This window comes from Eubalaena glacialis, chromosome 14 (assembly GCF_028564815.1).
Source record: "Eubalaena glacialis isolate mEubGla1 chromosome 14, mEubGla1.1.hap2.+ XY, whole genome shotgun sequence".
NCBI classification, from domain to species: domain Eukaryota; kingdom Metazoa; phylum Chordata; class Mammalia; order Artiodactyla; family Balaenidae; genus Eubalaena; species Eubalaena glacialis.
The window spans coordinates 91,993,662-92,008,522 of NC_083729.1; the positions used below are offsets into that span (position 1 = coordinate 91,993,662).

General features: G+C 47.2%; 1 protein-coding gene across 2 annotated transcripts in view; it reads right to left on the reverse strand.

Moving 5' to 3' along the window:
• Positions 1-7,914, reverse strand: part of FHL2 (four and a half LIM domains 2) — a 56,583-nt gene extending 48,669 nt beyond the window's left edge. For both annotated transcript variants that reach the window (XM_061168672.1, XM_061168671.1), the window contains exon 1: positions 7,483-7,914. The gene's annotated coding sequence lies outside the window, so the exon portion shown is untranslated. The remainder of the gene's footprint in view (positions 1-7,482) is intronic.
• Positions 7,915-14,861: the final 6,947 nt, after the last annotated feature.

Below are 14,861 nucleotides of genomic sequence, written 5' to 3' on the forward strand. Positions count from 1 at the left end.
CTGTCTGTGGTTTCTTGAAAGTCAATACTATGTTTGAGGTTGAAGTGAGACTGATTATTTAAAACTGACCTCGATGAGCTAAAGTGACTTTTAGAGTCAGCCGTGCTGCTCTGGCACCCACACAGCCGGTGAGCAGGGCAGAGGGGATGAATTGTCTTGTTCAATGTCGAAGACAAAAACCTGAATCTGAGATGCAAGTTTTCCACCCCGCCTTCGTTACTCCCAGGGCTTTCCGTGTCCTTCTGTAGCGCAGCCGTCAAGAGACCAGCCGGATGCCAGCCCCAGTTCTGTCTCTTAGTAACTGGTAGGCAGGATAACGGCTTCCCAGCACCGTTCATGTCCTAATCTCCAGAATTTGTGAAAGGCCTTTGCAGGTGTGATTAGATTAAGGCTCTTGATACTGGGGAGATGATCCTGGATTATCCAGGTGGCCCAATGTCATCACGAGGGTCCGTCCGTAACGTGGGAAAAGGAGGCAGGAGAGTCAGAATCAGAGAGATTTGAAGACGTGACCATGCTGGCCTTGCAGGTGGGGGAGGGCCCACCAGCCAAGGAGCACAGGCGCCTCTAGAAGCTGGAAAAGGCCAGGAAACAGATTCCTTCCTGGAGCCGCCAGAAGGAACACAGCTTTGCCCACACTTTGATTTTAGCGCATGGAGACCGCCTGCAGACTTCTGACCTCCTGAACTATAAGGTAATAAATTTGTGTTGCTTTCAGACAATAGTTTTGGGGTAATTTGTTACAAAAGCAACAAGAAACTCATATAGTAACTATGTCTAAGATACTTTTCTGGATTTCAGTTTGTCCTCATCTGTCAATTACCCGTAGCTATTATTATTGTTGCGGCTGTTGCCTTGTTGAATCCTCCCACGTATTTAAGAGGTTATTGTTACTGTTATCCCCTTTTTAAAGACAAGATTCTGGGAGGTTGAGGTCTTGCCCTGCTGTAAATGGCAGAGCTGGGGACAAAGCCCAGGCAGCCTGACCCCCCAGCTCCCACTTTTCTCCCTGAACAAACTCCAAGTGCAGCCGACGTTTTTGAAATGAGGTTCAAGTTGTGGACAGGGAAGCCTGAGACTTGGACCCTGATAAGGATACTTTGTAAGGGTATTGATACATGAATGACACTGGAAAAGCCTCTAAGAATTCAAATGAAAGTTATGAAAGTGGATTGTTAGAGCCTTCGTCTCTCACGGATACTCATTCAGCGCCTACACGTCCCTTTGTGGGTGTGCATGTGTGAGATAAGTGATTTGAAGAAAAGTAAATCAGGGCAAGGAGCTAGGGAGCGGCAGAGGGTGTGATTTCAGATGGGACCCTCGGGGCTGGCTCTCACATGTGGTGTGATTGAAGGATTGAAGGAGGGAGGGAGGCGTGTGGTTTCCTCGGGGGAGAGCCTGACCGGCTAGCACACCAGCAGGTGCAAAGGCCCTGGGGCAGGGCCGTGCGTGGCACAGTTGGGGTAGGGCGGTGTGACGGGAGCATCCTAGGTGGAGAGGGAGGAAGGAAGGAGATGAAGGCAGGTTCCGGGGCCTGGGTCCTGTAGGACTCTGGAGGCTATGTAGCACTGGACTTTATTTTGACTTGGGAAGCCATTGGAGAGTTTTGAGCAGAAGAGAGACCAGTCTAATATAAGTTGGAATATGAGAGCGAAATTTAAAGAGAGATGTGAGGTTCGATGGAGCTCACGTGGGCCTCTGGAGCTGCCCGGCTGCTCCTGCCGGAGGCTGGCTGAGGTTTGCTGACACTTCCCAGGAGATAGAGAAGTGTATCCTGGCAAAGTAGAAACAGCTCAGGGCGGGGTCCAGGATCCTGCCAGAGCTCGTCCCCCGCCAGGCTGGAGGGTTCGTGCTACTGATGCTCAGAAACGGTGGCCGAAGGGCTTATCTTTCTTCTGTCCAAACTGCGTTATTCAAATGATGTTGAACTTGCCGGTATGAATTCCGACTTGTAGAGAACTCTATCTTAATTAGAAGGTGCTCCCTCAGCCCTCCTTGCTGCCTTGAGAGTTTTTCCATCTGACAGTATTTTAGACGTGGGATTGTGGTCGTAAGTATTTCTTCCCTCACTCGGACGGTTGTTCATGCAGCTTAATTTGATGCCAACAAGTTTGCACCTGTTGATAATGTTTTTGCATGTGCAGTTTGCAGGAGTAGAGAGAGGTGCCTAAAAGGAGTTTGTCTCACGCACTTTCAAAACCTCTGAGCTTTCTTTGTGTTGCACACACATGATTATTTTTTCATGGAACCTAACTGATTTGGAAGTCTTGTGGGCCTCTGTCTTGATTTAGGGGTTGGAAGGACATAATAGCTGGTCTATAATTCACTGTAATTAAAATTGGGGTTTTGAAATAAGGGGACTCCTCTCTCACCTGCTCTTTTGTCTCTTGAACTATATTTGAAGGGAGCAAAATGTTGTTGTTTCCTAATAAATTAAGCGATTCTTAACAAAATTGGAGAGTTTTTTAAAAAGGAAGCTTACGGCATTTAACATCTATCATCTCCACCCTCTTTCCCTTCCCCCGGCACACAAACACACAGCACACACACAGACACCACACCTCCCCACACTGTACACACATACGGCACACACTGCCCCATACATACACAACACCCCACACCACACACTCTCACACACGCCCAGACAACACACACACACACACACACACACACAGAGCATCTCTGCTTCCCGAGGGCCCCGCCCTACACCTGGCAGGACAACCTGCCCCCCTTTCAGAATTCCTTACTTCCTCAGTCTCCACACCATAGTGTATGCAGCCTCTACCCAAGTACTCCCTTCCCGCTCCAAGTAACGTTCCTCAGGGGTACCAGCCACCATTCCTGTAACATTCCCGCAGGACTTCAGAGTGCTCCTGTGCTTCTAACACCAGCTGGATCCCAGGCCCTGTCTTTCACTGGGTTGCACCTCCTGCACTGATAACACTTTTCTAAGCCTGCTTCCGTGTCTGAACGTAGGAATAATAACAATAACAACAACGATAATAATACCCACGTGTAGGCTGGTTGTACATTAAATGAGCCAATACATAGTTCCTGGACATAGTAACCATTCAGTAAATTTTACCTCCTGTTTCAAGAGGCTGATCATTCTGATAGGTTATTTACAGTTTTTATAATTGGTGGCAATAATTAGAATCCTTTACATTTGCATGGAATTTTGCCATAAAAAACTTTCATGATTAGTCTCCGTGTAGAAAACGTAGCAAACTATTTAAAATGTGGAGAGAATATAAACTTACTACTAATTTTATCCCTCAAAAACAATAATTGTATATATTTTGGTATTTTTTTCAGTGTTTATATATTATATAGGTTAAGATCATTAATTATAAGAATATAGCTTTGTATTCTGATTTTTAAAATTAAAAATTCTGTGCAAACGTTAATTTTTGATGATTGTACATCATCCATACCTTGGCTATATCATAATTTATTTAACCATACTTGACTTTTGAGCAATCTCACTGTTGACCGTTTTAGTTATTACATATAATATGTTGTCATATAACTATTTGTGCCTTCATATTACCCATTTTATCTTCCTACAAAGGCTACGAATTAGAGAGAGGTAGAATAATCAACACCATTTACTTTTCTATTTTGCATTCATGCTAAATCCCGGTCAGGATTTGTCAGCACAGACCTGAACCCAGGCAGGAAGTGCTCTGGTGACCTCGACTTCCGTGAGGACAGTCGGTCCCCCTGCCCCTTCAGGTCCCCTCCATGCTGAGCAGGCAGGTCCCAGGCAGAGAAAGAGGACTCACTTCTTAAAAACCAAACGAAAACTCTTTCTCTTTCCCCGTAAAACCTAATTATGCAGCCTTCTTTTTTTCTTTTTTTAAAAAATTTATTTATTTTTGGCTGCATTCGGTCTTCATTGCTGCGCGCGGGCTTTCTCTAGTTGCGGCGAGCGGGGGCTACTCTGTGTTGCGGTGTGCGGGCTTCTCATTGTGTTGGCTTCTCTTGTGGAGCACGGGCTCTAGGCGCGCGGGCTTCAGTAGTTGTGGCACACAGGCTCAGTAGTTGTGGCTTGCGGGCTCTAGAGCGCAGGCTCAGTAGTTGTGGCGCACGGGGTTAGTTGCTCCGTGGCACATGGGATCTTCCCAGACCAGGGATCGAACCCGTGTCCCCTGCATTGGTAGGTGGATTCTTAACCACTGTGCCACCAGGGAAGTCCCTGCAGCCTTCTTAATAAAACACCTGGAGCATATTTTATGTGTTGTTGGCTGGATAGGGTTTTACTTCAGTTTAACTTTTCAGTATTACAGTTTAACTGTAACAAAGTCTTCTGTTAAAATAACTTTTTATCTGTCTTCTATCTAAAATTTCTCTTTTAGATTTAAACAAAACCCCAAATTGTAAAAATGTCCTCAAAGTTAAAATTGATTTTATTTTTATAGGCTTACACTTAAAAACATTTAATGATATTTATGAAATATATCTGTTAAATATCATATTGCTCAGAACTTATGTTTCTTTCTGTTTTTCAACCTTAGGTTGGTATATTGGAGACTAAGTATGAAGACTGACAAATCAATGATAATGAAAAAAAATCAATAAAACAAAATTTAGGGGGGAATAAAGATCCAGGTCCTAGACGGTTGAGTTGTTTCTCTTATTCAGTAGGTAGCATTAATAGTGTAGAAATCAGCAGATCATATTTTGAAACAAGTTATATGTTGATAAAAATTACTTATCTAAATCTCATTTTATGACTTTTTTACGTCCCACTTATCCAGCTATTATGGATATTTTAATATTCTGGCTAAATGAAAAATGTCATAATTTAGTACATAAAAAAATTGAAAACCAATTTTCAAAGAATTAGAGCTTGAATGCACAGTAAAAATACAATAAATGGGACAAAAAGTAGATTACCAAATAACCTGATCATATATATATTTTTCCTTAATTACAATTTATATTTTCCCCCCAATTTATTGTTTTTGGATTCATCTTAATCTGTATAACATAGGGGGAAATTTTCCCCTCTCTTTTAAAGCTAGCATTAAATTAATGGTTGATGTTACAATCAAAGACCTCTTAGAATCAAGAAACAGTTAAGATACACAATGCAATGCTAAGAGTTATCTTTGAGTAGTAAGACTGCACATCATTTTCCATTTTCTTCTCTCTGCTGGTTTGTACTTCCTGTGGTGAACATATATTTGTACAGTAAGAAAAAACAAAAGAAAATATAAACACTATGAATATAATTTCACCTCTTTCTTTTGTGGTGTTAAAAACAAGACAACAGGGCTTCCCTGGTGGCGCAGTGGTTGAGAATCTGCCTGCCAATGCAGGGACACGGGTTCGAGCCCTGGTCTGGGAAGATCCCACGTGCCGCGGAGCAACTAGGCCCGTGAGCCACAACTACTGAGCCTGCGCGTCTGGAGCCTGTGCCCCACAACAAGAGAGGCCGTGACGGTGAGAGGCCCGCGCACCGTGATGAAGAGTGGCCCCCGCTTGCCCCAACTAGAGAAAGCCCTTGCACAGAAACGAAGACCCAACACAGCCAAAAATAAATAAATAAATAAAGTAAATAAATAAATAAGTCAGGAGCTCTTTAAAAAAAAAAACAAAAAAAAACAAGACAACAGGCCCCAAATGGAGTCACCTATTGTAAGCCCCACGTCACCAAACTGAGACTTCATTACAGTTTCGGCTCTTCCAGAAATGGAATCTTAACCCAGTCAATCAGGAATGGCTTGACCAGGACTGGTGTGGTCACCTGCCTGATAGACCCCTGCCGTCCCCTAAAGGAAAGTAACCTTTCAATAACCAACTTGCTTTTTTGCCGAGGACAACTTCCTTGTTGCCATTCCCTTCTGCCAGGAAAAGTCTTTCATTTTGTCCACCTCCTCAGAGCTTCTTTCTATCTGCCGGATGGATGCTGCTTGATTCATGAATCATTGAATAAAGCCAATAAGATCTTTAAAAATTTACTTAGTTGAATGTTTTTTAACAGATGGGGAGAAGAGAATTTAAAATCAGTGTTTCTTGGCCATCTATCCTTAAATATGAAGTGTTTTAGGACACACAGTAAGAGGTGTGTAGGTGCCTGTGTTGGAGCTGAGGGATACAGAGAGAACGGCGTGGCCCAGCCTCAGGGACCCCAAATCAACGGAAGCACTAAGGGGATGATGAAATCTAAAGGTGCAAAATGTTCTCGAAGACAGGCGAGATGGGGGGGTGAGCGGTCAGGGTACACTTTATGGGAAAATATGCAGCTTTTCATGGAAGTGATACATTAATATTTCCTTAATATTAGAAAAAGCCTCCAAAATGTAATCATCTGAGTTGATTAAGTTGGCTACTCCATTAAAAACAAAAACTTTTTTTTACAGTAGAATGGATCCCAAAATGTAATAGACTATTAAAGCACATTTTGTTGTTATAAACCCAGCAATAAAGCAAGATTCAAATAACATTCCTCAAGAAACAAAACAATAAATCTAAATAGAGCAAATACGTGATAAAGTAGCATTAGCCTATAACACAGCTATTAATCTATCTTTTGACCTCAGAATTATTTAAAAAAAACTGATCTCACAATTTTTTTTCCTTTTAGATTGGACCTGATAAAATGCCTTGCTTGAGGTCTGGCTAGAGGATGTTTATACCTATGATACCTATTATCACATATGTGTCATTCTATCAGTATTAACATTATTACGCGGCTGGCCAAGCATTAGAACATTCCTCAGTACTTTGTCTTTCGCGTATATCCTGCTCTAGAAATTAGTAAAATATTAATGCATTTCCTTTGTAAAGCACACAACAGTGATCTGTACTTTCAAACCATCAGCCGTAACAAGTCATCTTGTATAAACACACTTCCCCAGCATAATCAGACTTATCAGTAACTTGCCTTTTTACCCCAGGCCATCCGGAAATTCTGTCAGGGAGAAGCAGCTCAAGGGCACTGTGGTTTTTCCCCCTTCCAGTGTTGATTTTATCATTTTTTTTCTTTTTCTTTCCTCTTTTCTAAAAAAAAACTTTCCGGTGTCAAAACTCAATGCAGATTCCTGATTCCCACTGAGAGAGAGTAAGATAAACTAGGATTCCTCCAAGTTCTTTTTTTTTTTTTTTTTAACATCTTTATTGGAGTATAATTGCTTTACAATGGTGTGTTAGTTTCTGCTTTATAACAAAGTGAATCAGTTATACATATACATATGTTCCCGTATCTCTTCCCTCTTGCGTCTCCCTCCCTCCCACCTCCAAGTTCTTAATGTCCCGGTGGGTACCTGCTGCAGCTTTGGGGGCAGCAGGAGCTTAGCTGCTGGAAGAGCCAGCTGTCTCTGCCCCCTGGGTCCTACTTGGGTCTGCGGTCCCCAGTGCCAGAGAGCTCCCTCCCAGGGCTGGACACGCCCTCTGCACAGCTGGGGTACAAAGCTGTGCAGATACGAGAGGAAGGATGGCAAGGGAAGGGAAAGAGAAGAGAAACTGGAGCCTTACCTGTCTGCTTTCTGCCTTCCAGCCCAACCAGGGGGGACAGCAGCCGGAGGTCAACCGCCCTGTGGGTTCACCCCAACGTGCAAGCAGCTGCTGGCCAGCTGGGCTATAAATAAGGCCCCTCCAGAGCACAGGAGATAAGAACCCAGCCCCTCGCTCCAGCAAACCTTTTAAGGTATGCAAATTAAAGGAGCCTCAGCCCCCAGAGGGGAAGGGGCTGCCAGCTCCCCATCTGGCCTGCCGGCCTCAAGGACATCCCAGGCCTGGCACGTATTCCTGTGGCGGGAGAGGAGGGGAGAGCCAGGGCGCCAGGGAGGGATCTCGCTTTGTCGGACAAGTGGCAGAGCCTCCGAGGCCCCATGCAGTGAGCCCCTCAGGTTAGGGGGTTGGCACTGAGGCACAGAAGGGGGAAGAAACTTCCCCAAGACACACAGCCCTCTGTGGCCTGAGTGGAGTTTCAGCTGACCACCACCTTCCCCCGCAAGCCCCCCCTAACCCCACCCCGGCTTCAGGGACATTTGTTTGGGTGGAGATTCTGGGAAGACCAGGGATCAGTCTAATCAACACTGGGCCTCCGGGAAGCTAGGAGTGGACGCATTTACAGAAAGCCCTGGTTCCCACCTTCCCCGCCCCAGCCTGATGGTGAGGGTTTCTGGAGCCTCAAGTCACCTTCTTTAAAGAAAATGCAGTCTTCCTAGAGCCTTCTCAAATCATTTGCTGGGAGACAAGGGAGAAGACTAATTTGGGGGAGCGACTGTTTCTGATTCATCCCTAAATTTCTCACACATTAAATTTCTTCTGAAAGGCATTTCATCCGAGGACCGCTGTCTGTGTTACGGCAGTGATTCCAGGTCTGGGGATTTATTCTAAGGAGAGAACCATGGATGTGGACAGAGATGCAGCTACAGGGACATTTCTTGCAGCTCTTTTCATAATTGGGAATAGCTGGAAACAACCTGAATGGCTAAAAACAGAGGCCTGGTTAAATGAGGAAAAGTACGTCCATAAAGGAAACACCCTGCGACCTTAAATGCCATAGCAGAGGGTTTAATGATTTAGAAACAGTACTATGATAATTGGTACTAAGAAGGCAGCCACTTTAAGGGGAAGATGGGGTATTTGCAGTAAGTGACCGCACGCAGTCCCTAACCCCCAGACCCTCTGAAAGAACACGCCCCCAGTGAGAAAACGAGGCTATGGCTGGATGGTCGAATTAGGGCTGATTTCATTTTCTTCTTTGGCTTATCCACAATCTCTAAATTGTTTACAGTGATCTCATTTTGCTTTTATAATAAGAACTGTAATTTCACTTATTTTTAAATTTAACTTTTATTGGAGTATAGTTGATTTACAATGTTGTGTTAGTTTCTGCTGTACAGCAAAGTGAATCAGTTATACATATATCTATTCTTTTTTAGGTTCTTTTCTCATGCAGGTCATTACAGAGTGTTGAATAGAGTTCCCCGTGCTCTACAGTAGGTTCTTATTCGTTATCTCTTTTATATATAGTAGTGTGTATATGTCAATCCCAACCTCCCAGTTTATCCCTCCCCCCTTTAATTTCATTTAAAATCGAAGTTTCTGAGAATCAGAAGAGAGCGCTCTGTGTCCCTGCATTAATGAACCCCCATTTATTTTAGGATTACAGAATTCCTCAGAGTCTCCCTGGTCTTTGGAAAGACCTTTATAGCACTCAGCAGCCTTTCTTCATGCCGATACGATCGATGGGATGAAGCCAGGCCAATAGGGTCCCCAAGAGCCCCCGCCAAGGCAAGGTAAGTCAAGAGGAGAGAGAGAGAAAAGAAAAGAAAACACTAAGAGAAAGAGGAGTTAGAAAATAAGAGAGTGTGTGTAATGGGGGTGATAGAGAACACCCACAGCCCCAGATCACCCCATCCAACCTAACATCCCCACTCATGCTCTGACCGGGACATGACAAAGGCACCTCTGTGCCTTTTATTTGTAGGATTTGTATGTTCTGATGACAACTTCCGCTTTTATTGTTTTTGACTTTAGTGATGACTTCCGCACCTGTGTGGTCCAGCACATTTCACTGCTAGGTGTAAGGGGAAGAAGCCTCCCCTCCCACTGGGCTCCCGGGTCGTGGTACAGAGGGGCCCCATCCTCTCACTGCCTCTCTCCTGATGCAGAAACCAGAAGGGGGGCTGCTGCCTCTATGAAGAGGACCTGGTCTAAGGCACAGAACGGGTAGTTTCAAAGCGCTGTGTGGAGTCGCTGTCACAGGACGGGGCCCTGAAACAGACCCCACCCGGCCCAGAACCTGGAGGCTGAGGAACCAGACAGTTCTGTGGAGCTTGCGGAGCCCAAGCCCCTCTTGGCTGGTTCCCCTAAAGTCTACTTAACGCCTGCCTCTGACTTCAGTGCTGACTCGTGGCCAGGGGCCGTGGTGAGAAGGGGGGACTCCAGCCGCAGGCCAGTTTCCCAAATGAGAGAAGAGGTCAGTGCAGGGTCGGGTTGAACGAGGGCTTCTCTTGGAGGAAACAGGCCTGAGGCAGGAACTGGGGTGCCCACGTAACGGGCGGCCTCTGTAAGGGCCGGTTTAAGGACTCTTCCTTGAACTCCAGGGTTGCGCTCAGAAGCATCCTGGTGTGACATTCTCCCTTGCTCTGTGCTGGCTCACTCTCCTTCGGGGGACACACAGTCCTGGAGCGGGGTGGGATGTGATGGACTGTGTCCCCTGGAGCAGACACGTATGGGGGCTGAGGCCCAGGATTCCAGACTGTGGCCAGGACTGCGGGTGCAGGGAGAAGCACTGAATGTGGATGGGGCGCTGCCTCTCTTCCACAGTATCACAGAAAGGCTGACCTGCATTCCTTGGTCCAGTTTCCAAAAACTCGGGGACCGAAACTGACGGACATCAAGGTCTGGGACAAACATTTTGATGTATCCATCACCTGTGTATTGAGCCCGCACTGGTAACCAGAACCAGGAGACACAAGGGTAGAGAGATGATGGAGACCAATGGCCCAGGACCTCCGGGACCTTTTTCTCCACCACCAGCACTGCCACCTACTCGGCTCTCAGGCCCTCTGCTCAAGAGGTCAGGAAATCTCCTTGTTCATCCATCTGTACTATTCTTTTTTTTTTTTTTTAATTTTTAAAAAAAATTTATTTATTTATTTTTAATTTTGGCTGTGTTGGGTCTTCGTTTCTGTGCGAGGGCTTTCTCCAGTTGCGGCAAGCGGGGGCCACTCTTCATCGCCGTGCGCGGGCCTCTCACTATCGCGGCCTCTCTTGTTGTGGAGCACAGGCTCCAGACGCGCAGGCTCAGTAGTTGTGGTTCGTGGGCTCTAGAGCGCAGGCTCAGTAGTTGTGGCTCACGGGCCCAGTTGCTCTGCGGCATGTGGGATCTTCCCAGACCAGGGCTCGAACCCGTGTCCCCTGCATTGGCAGGCAGACTCTCAACCGCTGCGCCACCAGGGAAGCCGCATTTTTTTTTTTTTAAATAAATATTCGTTGTGCTTTTTCCACGTGTCAAACACTGTGATAGATCCGGGAGCGTCAGCCCTGAACAAAATAAAAAACCTCACCTCAAGGAGCTTACAGTCTCTTGTGAGCTACTGTCACAGCCTGAGCCTCTCACCTTGAACCTGGAGCGTCTTTCTCTCCTGGTCACTGCTGCTGCCATTTCCTGCTGGGCTACCACTGTCATCTTCTTGTGGGATTGCTGTTGCCAGTCTCCCTGCTCTGGGGTGAGCAGCCTTCATCTTTCTGTGGACCTGGCCCTGCTGCTCCTGGAACCTGCCAGGGCTGAGTTTTGTAAGTTCCCGGCGGGGCGCCTCTCCCAGCCGCCTGAGTGCAGCCCTGGGCCCTGCTGCTGAGGCTGGGTGTCACCAGGGCTGTCACCGGGCTGATTGCTGCTGGGATGGCCTTTTCCTCCTTGCCCTCCCTGAGTGGGAAGGCACGGGGGTTAATGCACCTGCCCCAGTGGGAGGGAGCTAGTCTCTTCTGCCCTGGACAGATTTTCCCTCATTGGATTAGCAGATTCCATGACAGCGGAAAATGAGCTAACCAGGCAGCCAGAGAAGGACAAGCACAGGCCGGGAGCAGGGGTGCTTAGTGATAAGGCCAGAAGCTGCAGAGAGCAGTTTTGGAGGAGAGGCAGGGAACAGCATCAAGCCCTGCTCCCTTGTGCTGGGAAGCTCTTGGATGCAGAGCCCACTGGTCGAGGCCATGCGGGGGAGGCTGACGAAGCCCGTCTCCTGCTGACTGTCTATCCATGGAGCCAGGAGGACAAGGCTGGCCTTTGCTGCCGCGTCCTTGTCTGCTCCGTGCACTATGACAGAAATCTCTCTATAAACATTCCTTCCACACTTTCCAGAACAATAAACAGGCAAGAACGGCTGCATAAACGTCCAAGAGTATAAATAAGGCTGCGAACAGCTCTGGAAAGTTTCAACCTGAAAAATAGCATCACCATTTCTTGGTGTGAGAGAATCCAGACATCCCTTCTTTTGAACTTGGCTTAGGCTGAGCTAGTTTGGGTGTTGAAATGAACCAGCTTACAGAGTTAGAGAGCTAAATGAGCCATGACTGGGGTCTCAGGGTCCTGATAGCTACCACAGGAAGAAAGCTCATACATGCCCAGCACTGGGCTAAGCTTTCCTCATTTAAGAACCCCTGGATCCGACCCATCCCTCTGCTTCAAGTCACATGCCAAAGGCACACAAAATGTTACCCATAGTGGGAGGTATCATTCCTCAAACTCCACCTACTGTGGACTCTGATATTCTCTCCCCTAAATCCCTATCAGATCTGCTCTTACCATGTTCATCTACACCAATTCACATTGTTGATAACAGCATCGTGATTCTCTGTCTAAGGTTATCCTCTGCCTTTGTTCTCTGGCTTTTGGTTGGGTTTGGTCAGTAGATGGTACGAGCGGAGGGTAGAAGACAGGTGAGTGAGGTCAGGCCCTCAGTGCTCCGTTCCCCCTGTGGTTGGCTCTGTCCCTCTAGGGAAGCCCTCTCCGGGCTCTGGTTCCTTCTCCTGAACTCTAAGCGCTGAGGGGGAAATTGTCACTGAGTCCAAGCCCACTCTGCTCACCCCATGACAGGCCAATAAATCGTAGACGAGGTGCTAAGGCAAGGAATAACAACTTTATTCGGAAAGCCGGCAGACGGAGAAGATGGCAGACTAAAGTCTCAAAATAACCATCTTATCGGGGTTTGGATGCCAGTTTCTTTTATAGCACAGAGAGGGGGAGGAGATGAGGAAGTAAAGTAAAATTCAGGCCATAACATTTGCAAATATGCCCTGGAATGGCCAACCTCGGGGAGGGGATGCGTTCATTTCTTCTTCCTTGCCGCCATCCCAGGTGGACAGGGTCTGGATGCTTCCCTGGACAAAGGCACTTTGGTTTAACCTTCAGGCAGAGGGGCAGGGTTCCCCAAGGCAGGCCATTGTGTACAGTCTCCTTTCAGTGAACAAAGGCAGCGGAAAGCAGAGGTGAAAGTAAAAGAAACAGAGCCAACATGGAGTCAGATTTGGCTCTTCCCCGTTAACACAATGACCTCCACAGTTGCCAACTCAAGGTCCTCACTCTCCCTTACTGGTTTCCCTAACTGCCCACACCTTTGGAGAGAGTACCTTTGGTAAAACTCTCCTCCAGTTACCTAGGTCAGGTGTGGCCTCTCACCTGCCTGGACCCAGACGGATGCAGAGGAGAAAGACCGAGTGTCTTGAGAAGCAGGTAGAGAGTGGCTCCCGTGTGCCCCCAGCCCTCGCCCTGCGGGGCTGTGAATGAAGGGAGGGCTGGGGCGTGACCAGGAGATGGTGTCCAGTGATGGGACTGCCTTACCCGCAGTGGGGGTCCACACAGTCCTCCAGATTCTGGACCAGATTCAGGAAGGAACCCAGTACTGCCAGGGGGAGAATTTCCTACTGTGTTGTGTGGGGATGGGTGCCCAAGGTCCTCATTAAATTGCTCTAAGGAAACTAAAGTGATATTTCCTGCATAGCTGTGTTTCTAGACCGAGATGTGCACCTGTTTAATGACAACTCCACCTGCCATTTATTGAGCCCTTTCGATGTATGAGGCACAGTCGCGGCTCGGCCAGCGCGTGTGGAGCAGGCATAGAAGGCCGCGACCGCCAGCTGCAGTTGTAACAGAGAAGAGCCAAATCTGACTCCATGTTGGCTGTTTCTTTTACTTTCACCTCTCCTTTCCGCTGCCTTTGTTCACTGAAAGGAGACTGTCTGTACACAGTGGCCTGCCTCGGGGAACCCTGCCCCTCTGCCTGAAGGTTAAACCAAAGTGCCTTTGTTCAGGGAAACATCCGGACCCTGTCCACCTGCGGATGGCGGCAAGAAAGAAGAAATGAACGCATCCCCTCCCCGAGGTTGGCCATTCCAGGGCATATTTGCAAATCTTATGGTGTATTTACTTTACTTCCTCATCTCCTCCCCCTCTCTGTGCTATAAAAGAAACTGGCATCCAAGCTTTGATAAAATGGTTTTTTGGAGACTTTAGTCTGCCATCTTCTCCGTCTGCCGGCTTTCCAAATAAAGTTGTTATTCCTTGCCTCAGCACCTCGTCTCTGATTTATTGGCCCGTCGTGCGGTCGGTAGCACAGTTATGCTGGTAAACACCACGCTGCCTGCCCCTTCCCTTCAAGGGGAGCCTCGAGAAGGAGCTTGGAAGCCTGGGGAAACACCACTGTCCTTACTGTGCAAGCCCTTGGCTCTTCACCTGCCTCTTCTTCTTCCGCCAAAGGGGTGGTGAGGGGACCTCTGAGCTGCAAGAGGCTGAGGGCCTGAGGGCAAACCCAGCTCGGCCCCAAAGAGAGAGGGGGCCTCCACAGCAGGGGGCCGCCAGTTCACAGGGGCCACCCGAGTTCCTGGCAACTTCCCATTTGCTTGCTTCCACTTGCTGTCCTCAAGGGGCTGATGTTTGAAGCCAGACCAATAAAAAGATGGAGAGAAAGCACACCTTCCGCAGGTGGACGCTCCCTCCCACCTCCTCAGGTCTACCCGTCAGCTCTGCTCACTCCCGCATTCATAAAAGCTGAAAGAGAAAAACAAATATCATATCGCTCATATGTGGAATCTAGAAAAATGGTACAGATGAACATATGTGCAAAGCAGAAATAGAGACACGGATGTAGAGAAGAAACTTATGGATACCAAGGGGCGAAGGAGGGGGTTGGGATGAATTGGGAGATTGGGGTTGACACATATACACTATTGATACTGTGTAGAAAATTGATAACTACTGAGAACCTACTGTATAGCACAGGGAACTCTACTCAATGCTCTGTGGTGACCTAAACGGGAAGGAAATCCAAAAAAGGGGACATACGTATATGTATGGCTGATTCACTTTGCTGTACACCAGAAAGTAACACAACAGTGTAAAGCAA